Source organism: Cervus canadensis, chromosome 1 (assembly GCF_019320065.1).
Source record: "Cervus canadensis isolate Bull #8, Minnesota chromosome 1, ASM1932006v1, whole genome shotgun sequence".
NCBI lineage: Eukaryota > Metazoa > Chordata > Mammalia > Artiodactyla > Cervidae > Cervus > Cervus canadensis.
The window spans coordinates 94,476,763-94,489,551 of record NC_057386.1 but is presented as its reverse complement, the minus strand read 5'-3'; the positions used below and the strand labels follow the sequence as shown (position 1 = coordinate 94,489,551).

General features: G+C 36.2%; 1 protein-coding gene and 1 pseudogene across 4 annotated transcripts in view; one reads left to right on the top strand and one right to left on the bottom strand.

Moving 5' to 3' along the window:
• The window catches only part of FSTL5 (follistatin like 5), an 851,448-nt gene that overhangs the window by 36,986 nt on the left and 801,673 nt on the right, over window positions 1-12,789 (bottom strand). The gene's annotated exons all lie outside the window — the stretch shown is intronic.
• On the top strand, window positions 11,828-12,599 carry LOC122423705 (annotated as a pseudogene).

Below are 12,789 nucleotides of genomic sequence, written 5' to 3'. Positions count from 1 at the left end.
CATTTCCAAGACTAAGACATTGGTGAAAGGAGCATTCTACTGTTGGGATCATTAACCAGATACAGGCCATGATGAAAATATCCTCTTCTCCAGATATGATGTCTTATTCCTGTGCATAGATGCATGGCAGCTGAACCAAAGTCAACTTGAAGGTACCCAAGGCAGGAAGCAAGATGTCACCTTTTCTAGTATTTTATACGGTTTATCATCAGATGCAGGTGTTGTTCAGGAGAGGGAACAACACTTTTGCCAAGGTCCAAAAATGGTCCAGATTATTCATGTAATAAGACTAATTCTTAAAGTAGTGTTAACATAATTATTTTCACATTGGAAATAGATTGTTCACTTATTCAAAACATTTACTTACTCTTTACTGGAGTCATATGGCACAAAATGAATAATATAAAGTCCTGAAGGGAAATAGTCTACCCTTCTTAAAGTTTTATTTTTGAGAAGCAGTGAGAAAAATTATTGAACAGGGTCTGTAGGAGGCCTGAATTGTCCTTTATATAAAGATAAGCTTATACTTCTTTTTCTCTACTTCTTATAAATTAAAAAAATGCTTTCATTCTGCTCTTTTTCCATTTTAACTCTTTATTTATTTTCTTATAGAAAGGGAATCTTGCTTTTTCCCCATTTTTTTTTCCCCTAGCACTCAGTATGCTGATAAGATTTTGTAAATATCCAGTCTCTAAAAGTAGAGATTGGAAGTTAAGTCAGAAAGGGGCAAAAACACTACTTTGGATTTTTGCAAATACGTACTCTACAAATGTGCTTCAACATTGAGCAGTTTAAAATTACAAACAAAATTTATATGGTGTTGGTAGAGTTTTTAAAAGTAGACACTGAAGTTAGAGAGAAACTGTATCTAGGAAAGAAAATATTTTTATACCATAAAATGTTGCTATCTTGACTAATGTTTAAGTTTTCCATATTTAGATACTAACTATGCTACAATTAGAAAAATATCAAATCCAATGATCATGAGGTGTGTCAGCTTCTGGCCTAATGCCACTCAAAATAAGTTTAGGGTTGATTTGTCATTAAAACTGCATTTGGTAACGTGGTGAATTGAGCTGTATTACTGATACCACAGACATTCGGATGATTATGCATTACATTTTAACAGCTATTCATTGCTGAGGAAGTCTTTATTTCAAAGAACATTTGTCCCCTTTGAGAGAATGATTAACACTTGGTAGTCCTTTTATCTATATAGGACTGCATGGTGACCACGAGGCGTTAGAGAGAAGAAGAGCGCAGAGCATGAGGCTCTGGTTTAAGTCAGTCTTAAGACCTGAGAGTTTGCTTTGAAGCTGGAGGGACTTTGGAGATATCTGATTCAATTCCTTCATTTTACAGATGAAAATCTTGAAACCCAGTGAGATTAAAGGATATACCTGAAGTCACACAGTTCACTTATTGAAGAGCTTGGACTGGAGCCTGTGTTCTTAAATTCTATTCTGCTCCTCTCTCAGGAAAGGGATGTTAACAGGCAAAGCTTAAAACTACTGTGGGAGATATTTTTTAGAAGATTGGCTGCACTTTATTTTTATTTTTTGAAGTATAGCTCATCTATGATATTGTATTAGCTACAGGTGTAAGCCAAGTGATCCAACCATACACATATATATCTATTCTCCTTCAGATTCTTTTCTTTTACAGGTTATCACTAAGTGTTGAGTACAATTTTCTGTACTATACAGTAAGTCTTTGTTGATTACCTATTTTATATATAGCAGTAAATATCTGTTAATCCACAAATTGTAATTTATTCTGTCATCCTCCTTTCCTCTTTGGCATCCAAAAGTTTGTTATCTATGTCTGTGGATTTATTTCCATTTTGAAAATATGTTCAATAATATTAATCTCAATCAATATATCAATATTAATTAATATCACTAATTATTAGAGAAATACAAATCAAAACTACCATGAGCTATCACCCGACACAAGTCAGAATGGTCATCATTAAAAAGTCTATAAATAACAACAACAACAACAAAAAGTCTATAAATAACAAATGCTGGGGATGGTGTGGAGAAAAGAGAACCTTCCTATAATGTTTGTGGGAATGTATATTGGTAAAGCCACCATGGAGAACAGTATGGAGGCTCCTTAAAAAAAAACAAAAACAAAAACCCTAAAAATACACCTACCTTACAATACCACTCCTGGGCCTGTATGTGGAGAAATAATTTTTTTTTTAATTTAAATTAATTGTTGTTATCTCATTGCTCAGTCCTGTACAACTTTTTGCATCCCCATGGACTGCAGCACCCCAGGGTTCCCTGTCCTTCCCTGTCCCTGTCATTTTTTACCCTCTATGTATTGGCACATAGATGGAAAAAAAAAATTAAGTATTTTGGAGTGTTTAAGATTATAGACTATCAAAAAGTTCCAGAAAAAGTACTTAAAGAAAAAAAAATACACTATTTTCTAGTTAGTATCTCAATCTATATTTGCTTACTATTACTTTCTTGTATAACTTATAGACATTCGTATATCTTCATATTCTTCACTATATGCAGGGATTCAACTTACTGAAATGAGTTAACTATATATAGCAATTCTGTTCACATAACATTTATTTAATAACCATTGTCTCTTAGGTATTGTATAAAGTGAATGGTTTCACAAATTCTACTAGCTTACCTCAGGAAGCTTGATGTCTAGAGAGAATGCAAGGATAGACACAATCCTCTGATATAAAGAAAAATGTAATGTAGCTTTAATGGCTCTAATTGTAATCAGTTTTGAGAATTTAGAACATGTGCAGAAAATCATAGATACAGTTAGGGGATAGTGCAGGCTAGAAAAATTCCTTAGAACTAACAGGCACAATTCGATGTGGGTCTTCAAGGAAAGGCATAACCTTGTAGTCAATATGAAGGTGGATATTTTTAGCACAGAAATTACTCCAAGTTCATTTCTATGACATTCCCCTTTGCTCTTCAAGCTTGAGGACACAAGTCGTTGAATAGAATTAAGCAGTCCTACTTTCTTTGATCTCTAGCTATGAGTGACTTGAAAATAATTTTTTATAATATTTTCAGTTGCCTAATGGTCTCTAGTAGTAGTTTAGTCGCTAAGTAGTGTCCGATTCTTGAGACCCCACAGACTGTAGCCTGCCGGCCCCTCTGTCCAATAGATTCTCCAGGCAAGAATACTGGAGGGGATTGCCATTTCCTTCTCCAGGGGATCTTCCCGACCCAGGAATCGAACCTGGGTCTCAGTTAAAAATGGTTGCCAACTGTCTCAGAGAATTCGGCAAAATGTGGTTTTTGAAAGGACTTACATTCTCTACCAAAAATCATGTTAAGAATAAACTATGTCAAGATTCTGAAATTAGCTTTTAATGTGATTAAATGGTATATATGTATTATTGAGATTAAGGTACAAATGATGTATTACTATAGAAAACCAAGCTTCACTACTAGGTAAACTTTATAAATATGCATTATAGTTTAGCTAGAAATAAGAAAACTTCTAAGTTAAATGCTAAATGTTTAATAGTAGAAGCTGACTTTAATATCTTGCACATGTGACCTCAGACATGAGAATAAGATCATCAGTTCTCGTAATGGGGGGAGTTTAACTGACTAAAGTCTCAGCTGCTGTGCTTTGAACTCTACAGTTGCCTTTGTGAAATGATAGTGTTGTCCACAGGTTTCTCTGACCCAGTCCTTACAGTAGTAACTCAGGCTCATTTCTACTGATGTGAGCCATCTCTAAGTGGGGGTTTCGGCTCCTTACAGTAGTAACTGAGTATAGTCCTTACAGTAGTAACTCAGGCTCATTTCTACTGATGTGAGCCATCTCTAAGTGGGGGTTTTGGCTCCAGGACTTCTAATGGCATATTCTTTAGGCTCCATAGTAGTCTAAGATGCTTCGCTCAAACTAATTTTCTTTCTGACCATTCTTCTTCACTCAGGCTTACAGGTGCACCATGGGTAGACATGCACCATGATCAGAAATACACCATGGACAAATAGACACCATGAACAGATATGCACCATGGACAAACAGACACAAAGGATAGACATAGACACAATGGATAGACAGAAATATCATGATCAGATGTATATCATGGGCAGATAGATCTCTCAGCCCTGCCTGGCTGTCTCCCCATTTATTTTCACAAGTGTTTCTCCCAATATAAATTTCTTGCACAATGCTTCATATCTACTTTTCAAAAGACCCAGAATCAGACACATGCATATAAACTGTACCTAAAGAAAACCTCTGATTATAATAAGTCATATCATGAATATGACAAATTTTCAACAAAAGCAATGAATTATTATTATTTAAGAAGTTCAGTCTTCATAGTAAACAATCAAAACTAGCCCATTCCCTGGCAACTGTCAGAAACGCTATTCAAATTGGCCAATGAATACAGTGCTTTATACTTTTACCATACAGAAAAAACTGGACTTCCTAAAAGGAGTCAGAAAAGCTTTTTAAAGTTTGTTTTATTTTCTGAATGTAAAATAGGCCTTCCATGTTTTATTATGTACATGTGATTCTGCACATGCTCTTTCATCTATCTAAAACAACCTCCCTCATGAATCTCCCCTTGTTTGGCTGACAACTTATTAAGATTCAACTTTTTGTTATGGTCTCAATGTAATCATGATTAAGAGAAATTCTACAACAAATCCAAGCGAAAAGATGTTTACTTGTCAAAGGAAGGCAAAAGCTTAAGAACATGTCTGTATGGAGTCAAAACTTTATACAGAGGACACACAGCAGAATGCTCTAGTTGGAAGGGCAGTTCTGCCAGTCCTCAGGTGCCCATAAGAACATGCAACTGCTGGTGATACCCCTTCAAATCTGGTAAAGATCTAGAAAAATCCTTCTGTTTCTGCTTTTCATTCTCAAGGGATCTGCATTCTTTCTCATATCCTTCCAAATGTTTAGGCAATTTTGGCTATTGCCTGCTTGCTTGGTGTCAGAAATTAAGTATTTTTTATTGGTTCCTAGAGAAGGGGTGAGCTCATTTTCAATTTTCTGGGCAAACTATCCACCAGCATTTTCATGTCATAAGCTTTACATTCTGGTATTTCTTCAAAATCCACTGTATACATTACTTCTACTGCTACTTTTTCCCTGACTTCTCCAAAATGGTTGCATCCTATCTTTCTCTTAGAAATGTCTTGATGCTACATCTATTATAGCACTTACCATAATGCATCAGACTATGTTTATATATTAAACTATTTTACTAGGTTTGGAAGACTTGAGGGTCAGTCCTCACGAAAACATATGTGTTAAAGTTTCCTCTATCAACTCTGTCCATCCCAGCCTATCTTTGCCTACAGATGATCAGATTGAACCTGTCAAAGAATTGGAACATTTTACTCTTTCTTAATAATTAGAAGGATTAACTCTTACTTGAGACAGAAAGAAAGTAAAAGCTTTCCCTGAGTAATTTCAGTCTTGCAGCAGAAAGTTCCTGAAATAGTTTCAAATAACTTCTATTAATTAAATTCAATCCTTCCCTTACTGAGCATTCTAAATTGGCATCATGTACCAGGCAATGAGCTAAGTGTTGGAGTAGGAATACAATAACAGACAATGATTCTGTTACTCAGCACCTAACTCTGATGAAGACAAATATGGGAACAAATAATTTTTGAAAAATCACTTCTGCTATCATAAAACTTTCATGGAATTCTATGAAAGTATAATTTTGATGGGCTGGAATAAATTTAACAGAGGAGATTAGGTGTAGAGACAGTGACTCATAAGAGAGTCTAGCATAGTAGAAGCCTAGTGAGCAGAGCGTCTAAAGCACAAGATGAATATCAGGAAGTAGCAGCTAGCAAGATTGAAAAGAAAAAAAAATGGAAAAGAACTAGATCATAAATGGGCATAATCCAATGACAATTTCTTTTAAAGTTAATGAGGATTATTACTATCTTGGAAGCATTGCCTTGATTCCAAATGCAATATAGTAATTGAGACAATTAGACAAATAAGAATATATATTTTTGGCAGCAGAATTTAGAGCTTGTCTTGATCTTGCGAAACTGGGGAGTGACATGGAGGGTGAGCCGTCCACACGGAAGCGGAAATCACTCTGCAAGATTCGGCCTCCAGAGGAATTGTTGCTCAGGCTGAGCTTAGACGTTGTGAGATAACAACAAATAAGACAAGCTTAACGGGATGAGATTGAGATGGAGGATTGCCGCTGCTGCTGCTACTAAGTCACTTCGGTCGTGTCCGAATCTGTGCGACCCCATAGACGGCAGCCCACCAGGCTCCCCCACCCCTGGGATTCTCCAGGCAAGAGCACTGGAGTGGGTTGCCATTTCCTTCTCCAATGCATGAAAGTGAAAAGTGAAAGTGAAGTCGCTCAGTCGTGTCCGACTCTTAGCGACACCATGGACTGCAGCCTACCAGGCTCCTCCGTCCATGGGATTTTCCAGGCAAGGGTACTGGAGTGGGGTGCCTTTGCCTTCTCCTGAGATGGAGGATTACACATTGCTAAATGGGGGCTTTTTTTTTTTTTTTCCTCATGTTCATTTAGGACCAATGATAGTGAAGGCAAATCGCTCCCTCCAAGGCCCTAGTACATCAGGGCTGCTCAGAAAGAGAATGCCAGGCACATGTGCAAAAGTTACCTCAATAAGGAGAATGAAGTTTCATTAGAGGCAAGGAGGTGCAGAAAAATGTTGGTAGAAGTCTGTGGATGTAAGGGAATTTACCTCAAATAGCTGTTTGTAAAAGTGGGATAATGTCAAGGCATCTGAGGTAATTTCCTGCCTAGAAGTCCATCTGAGATTTTTCACATTTGTCTTTAAGTGGGCCAAAGTCTCTACCTATTTTTTTTTTAAATATCTTATGTTCATAATGTACCAGAGAGAAAATAAAAACCACAACTTTGAAATAAGTGAGCAGCTCATTGCACTGATTGCATTAGTGGTGAAAATGAATACACCATTCAACAAAATACTTTATCTAAAATCTTTCATATGGAGGCTTCTGATTGCCCTTTTATTTCTTGTTGATGATAAAGAAAATAGGCTGCCCAATTAGCATTGTATATAGCTATAGAATGATACTTTTACAAAGTCCTATGAAAAAAATTCATAAATGTCTAACTAACACCAGAGGTTATTTTTCAGTTCTGCAATTCATAAATGTAAATGAACAAAAGATAATTGAATTGAATTAAAATATATCATTACTGGACTAAGTTTCAAAAGTAAAATTATATTGATGGATCTACATTATGAATTAACTACTATACTCCAGATGCTTGAATTTTTTACAGAATAGTTAATTATCATATAGAAAGCAATGCTTTGAAAAGAGATAAGCAGACTATTCTGGTACAATAGATTAGAAACAAAAATCTGTTTTGTAGTCATTCCTTTCTCTCATACTTGAAATGTATCCTTTCTAAGGCTTATGCCAGTAACATTTCATAGTGAGGACAAATATTATTGATCACAGAATATTTAACTCACTGGCAGCTATGAAGGAATCTCTCAAATGATGATGAAAATAGGGAATGAGCAAGCTTGTTAGCTTGTTTTCTACTGGAAGTGATTTAAGCATTAAACACACATTATAATCAATATAATTTAGTTGATTAAGTATAATTCAATTAATTGATTCAAAATCCCCTCTTTTTTTTTTTTTTTGCAGAGAACACAGCGAGACTGATTACATATCTGGATATCTTGATAATGTATTTGTTTCTTTTCTCCCTATATTATAATATGCTATTTTTTTTTATAGATTAACAAAGAACATGTCTCCAAAAATGTCTCATGAAACAAGAAACATCAGAAATGTATCTAAAATACAAATAATAGTTCAACATCTTTCCACAAAACAGAACAAAAAGAGATTCGTAGTAAGCAAAGGCAAATCGTAAATAGAGATCAGTGTGTGTATATGTGTGTTGGGGGAGTGGATGGGTAGGGGGCATGGAGTGTCATCAGCCAGCAGAACCAAATGTTCAAAAACACTCAGACTCAGCATTCAAACAATACTGTGTCCATATACAACCCAGTTGAAATTTAATAGCAGCATAACATTAAGAAAGCATACAAAGGATGAAACATTGCCTTGCAAAATTAAATGTTTAATAAAGATCAAACATTTGTGAAGTGATTTAAAAACTATCTGACAATTGGTAGCACAGAGGCACCAATCCGTTAGAACACATGACAACCTATGTACATCTGCTTAACAGAAGCCTTGATTATTTAATACACACACAGCCGAGCTATGGAAAACATATGTACACACAGGGTAATTAAAACCGATTGACACTTTCAAGTTTGTATTAATCAAAAATTAATTTTGACATGCACTGAATTGTAGAGCCACCCTTTTGTGCATCTAAGAATTGTGCCAGGAAAGTTCTCAAAGGAATGGCCAGAATGAGTTGATTCTGACATATGTTCTACAAGTGATTAAAGACCGATTATTGCCATTTTCAGAAGCTGCAGGTCCTGACAGATACAGATAATGCCAAACAGTACAATATCTGCTCGTATTATTTGTCTTGGCAAAGAATAAGGTGACTCAACATGTCATCTCACAATGACAAGGCTACTTTTTATTTTATTTTTTCCTTTTTAAGTAGCAAAAAGAACAGCTAAATATTTCAGAGAACACACTGCAAATGAGCACGTCATTACTGACTGCAAGGAATTCACCAACATACAGATCTTTGTTCCTTCCATTGTTCTGCAGAGAACACAGCAAGAATAATTGCATATCTGGGCTTCTTGATAATGTATTTGTTTTCTTTCTCACTCCACCCACAGAAAGTCTCTGACAATCTCATTTACGGACAGAATGGGTTCTGTCTTGTTTTCCTCAAGCTGTTCTGAGTTTTCTAATGAACACCCTTCTATGCTGGTGATTTGTTCATTCTGTTCAAAATACTGACCTCCTTCAGGACCTGCCAGATGTCACATTTTGATGTCTTCTTATTTTGTAGATTCTTACCTTTACCACATTTTCCTTTCAGCCTTGAGGAAATGAAGGTCTCTATCATGGCTGTGATTTCAACCACTAATAGTGTTTTATTTTAAAGGGTCTGAGATGTCTTACACTATAGGATTGACATTTACAGTGATGCATATTGATCATAACAGAAATAACTGTGATAGCTTATTTTTTTAACTTGTTTGGGGGACACACTGATATTCCTAGTCAACTGAGTAATACATTTTGAGAATGTTCAAGCCTTTGCCTGCTTGGTAGTCAATACGTAATAAGCATGCAGATTTATCTTGACTACTTTGATAGTAACATTTCAAAAATTCCCCAGTAATCCATTTGACAAGTATTTATATAGAATTCTTCCATGTGATCTTTGTTACAGAATGTTTTTCCTCTAAATTTTTTTTGGCCAAAGATAAGATTCTCAACAGAGCTCACAGCAGTTGTGTAAAGCATCATTGCTCATGACTGACAAAAAAACAAACAAAAAAACAAAAAAACCCACAAAAACATAAAACAACAAACTATATTCTTGATATTGAGCCTCTGTTTCCTGTTTGCTAAAGAGTATGATTTACTCTCTCTACAGCACCAATATTAAAATAAATAAACAAGGCTTCCTGAGTTTTATAAGTCAATTACTAAATATACTAAATGTCAACTGCAGATGACTTTGTTCTTCATTGTGTTACAATTTGATAAATTCCATCTTAAAAAACAAACTACTCTTTTTTGAAAAATATTAGTCATGGAGTAGGTAGCATTCTAGTTTACTTGTAAATCTTATCAGTTATTCAACATTGTTGTACACTACATTGATGCTAAATTAAAACTGAGGAGTCTAATGAAATATCAATGAAATATTTCTAATTAATGATATCTCTAATGAAATATCAACTCCAATATGCATGCTTTGAACCAAAAAATGTATTGAGTAAATGTCTCTAGAGCATTTTCAGAATGGCATGAAAGACATAAATCTCAAACAAACAATCTAGGAGATTTATAATGAAATCTACCTGAGAGAGAAAACAAAAAAATTCTTTAGACCTTAGAAGAATGACAATGTGTCCCGCCTTCAAGGTTTCTTCAATCTGTTTTAGTTAAATCCTAAATGACAAAGGCTTCCCTTTAAGAAAGGTCCTAGTGAATTTTCTCTTCTTAGCACTTAGAGAAGATGAGGATTTGTGCAAGCTGTAGAGATGGATGCCCAGACTGAATAAGTGAATCACTCCATTTATAACTGCCATAATCTAAAGAACTCTGAGAAAAATTCTTAGATGGCAATCTTACAGGTTTGGTGTTACCCTTGAGCTGACTCAAGTAATCAAAAAATCTTCAACTGAGCTGTCTCCATACAATGTTACACAAGTAACTGATACATGTTTACTCTCTTCCTCCACAGCACATAAGGCCATGGGGAAGTTTTCAGCAAGCTATAAAGTAGACACATTTTTTCTTTTATGAGGAATCACCATGCCAGATAGACACTCAGAGAAACATTACTAAGTGCAGCATTTTTTAACAAATATTTACTGAGTGTTCATTAATGTAACTACTTTAGAGACAATATGACCCAAAAAAAAAAAAAAATTCATCATCCCAAGGGAAAAAGAAACAGCATTTGTTTATCACTTACTATGTGCCAGAACGACATAAAATCCTACAATCAACAAATAGTGTGAAGCAGGTAATATGTGTATTTTAGACATAAGGAAACCCAATATCAGACTTTCATTTTAAATAATAGGATATCCAATACAAATATCTTAAATGAAAAAAAAAAAAAAAAAAGGAGAGCTCATAGAAGAAATTCTGGAATGAGCTCAAATATAGCTGAAATTTGCTCTACAGTAATGTAATCATAACTCATTTTTTTTCCCGTTGATCTATTGGTTTTGCATCTTCTCTCTTGGTTTCAGGTCTAAGCTTCATGTGGTGTAATAATAGCTATTGTGGCTCTAGATCCTCTAGACAAATGTACACAAAAATCAAAAGTCTCTTTCTCAAAAGCCTCAGTAAAATGGATGGGTTCTGAGAGGGTTACCTGCCCATGTTTGAATTAATTATTGTGGCCAGAGAGAATTTGGGGATCTATTGGTCTAAGCCTCTGTCAGTTGCTTCACCTCACCAGTTAGTAAGTGAAAAAACTTATGCAAAATTGAGACCTAATACAAGGGCAGGAAAAGCCTCTAGCAAACTAATGTGCTTAGAATCACTCTGCAGTAAGTGTGATTCACTAAATTTGCATTTTGTTCTTACGGTTCTTTTTAAAAGCAATTTTTAAAAAATAATACATAAGCATATTTACAAAACAGAAACAGAATCACAGATTTGAAAACAAAAATATATGGTTACCAAAGGGGAAACATGGGGGATGGAGGGATAAACTAGGAGCTTGGAATGAACATACACACACTACTATATAAAAATAGATAATTAACAAGGATCTACTCTACAGCACACGGAAATCTACTTAATATTTGGTGATACCTTATATATATAAAGAGTCTGAAAATGAATAGATACATGTATACATATAACTGAATCACTTTTATTACACCTGAATCTAACAACGCATCATAAATCAACTACATTCCAATAAAACTTTTAAGACGATTTAACTTTTATTAACTCTAGTTCCATACATATGTATAAATGAAACAAAATCTAGCCTCAGTTTCCTATTGGAACATAGCATCGTGTCCATCATGTGAATAATTGAAGCTTAATACAACCACATGAAATAAATAAATAAACTTGCTGTGAGGCTGAATGCCTTTAACAAGAAGTACATTCCACTTGTGATTTTGGCAGCTCCCAAAAGTCTAGGGGGGTTGGGGGTAGAGTGTGCATGCTGAGGCTACTGGAGTTTGTAGTGTTGATTCTATTTGCCGTCACAGAAGCAGACAAAGTAGCCAGGCTTTGGCCTCGATATCACTGTTGAACAGATGTGCTGTGGAAGGGGAGACCTGACCTTTCAGTACAACATCTACAGTGTTGGCTCAAGTGCTACATGAGATGTGGACTTGCCTGATGATTCCTTCCTTCCAGAAGACTTCAGCATTGTCTTGGGAATAATCAACATTAAATGGGACCGGGTTACTCCTGCTAGCAATGTCTCTCACGTCGTAGCCCTGCATCCTCTCAAGGCTGGTTATTTCAGCTTCACCTCAACAACTATCCCTTACCTGGCCCAAGAGGACAGGCCCATAGTGATGGACTTTACCAGTGCTCCTGAATGGGGAGGAATCCTGGCTCAGCATGAGTTGAATTGGAGATTTTTCCCCCATTTCCTGGACAGGGTAGGCTTCCCGGTCATGACTCTCCCTTCAATGGGCATCCCCCTGCAGTCATGATACTCCAGCAGGAGGAAATAAGACACCCCCCAAACCAAAAAAGAACTGAGTGGGGCTTCCATGGCCCTCCCTTCCCCAAAAATCCAGGTGCTTTCTAGACTCCCAAGGGTATCTCAATGTCATCTCTTCTCCCTTAACCCTTGGCCACATTCTCCTGGGTCCTGCCTGCTCTCAACCAGAGTGAAGGATCATGTGGGAGTCTGTGAGAGCCTCCTTGGTTCCATCATGAAGCCGTACAAACAGGAATGCTTTCAAAAACTACCTTGATCCTTAGGCCCTATGGTGTACCACTGATGTGTCCTGGGGTATGTTGCTAGCAATGTGAACTCTCTCAGGGGTCCAGGAGCAGGCGCTTTGGAGACTGCCTGACACCACCCCCATCCCCTGCCCTCCAGGCTCAGAAGAGAGTGGAAGATAAGATGAAAGCTGTGGATCCTAGGAGGCTACCCAGTCTCTG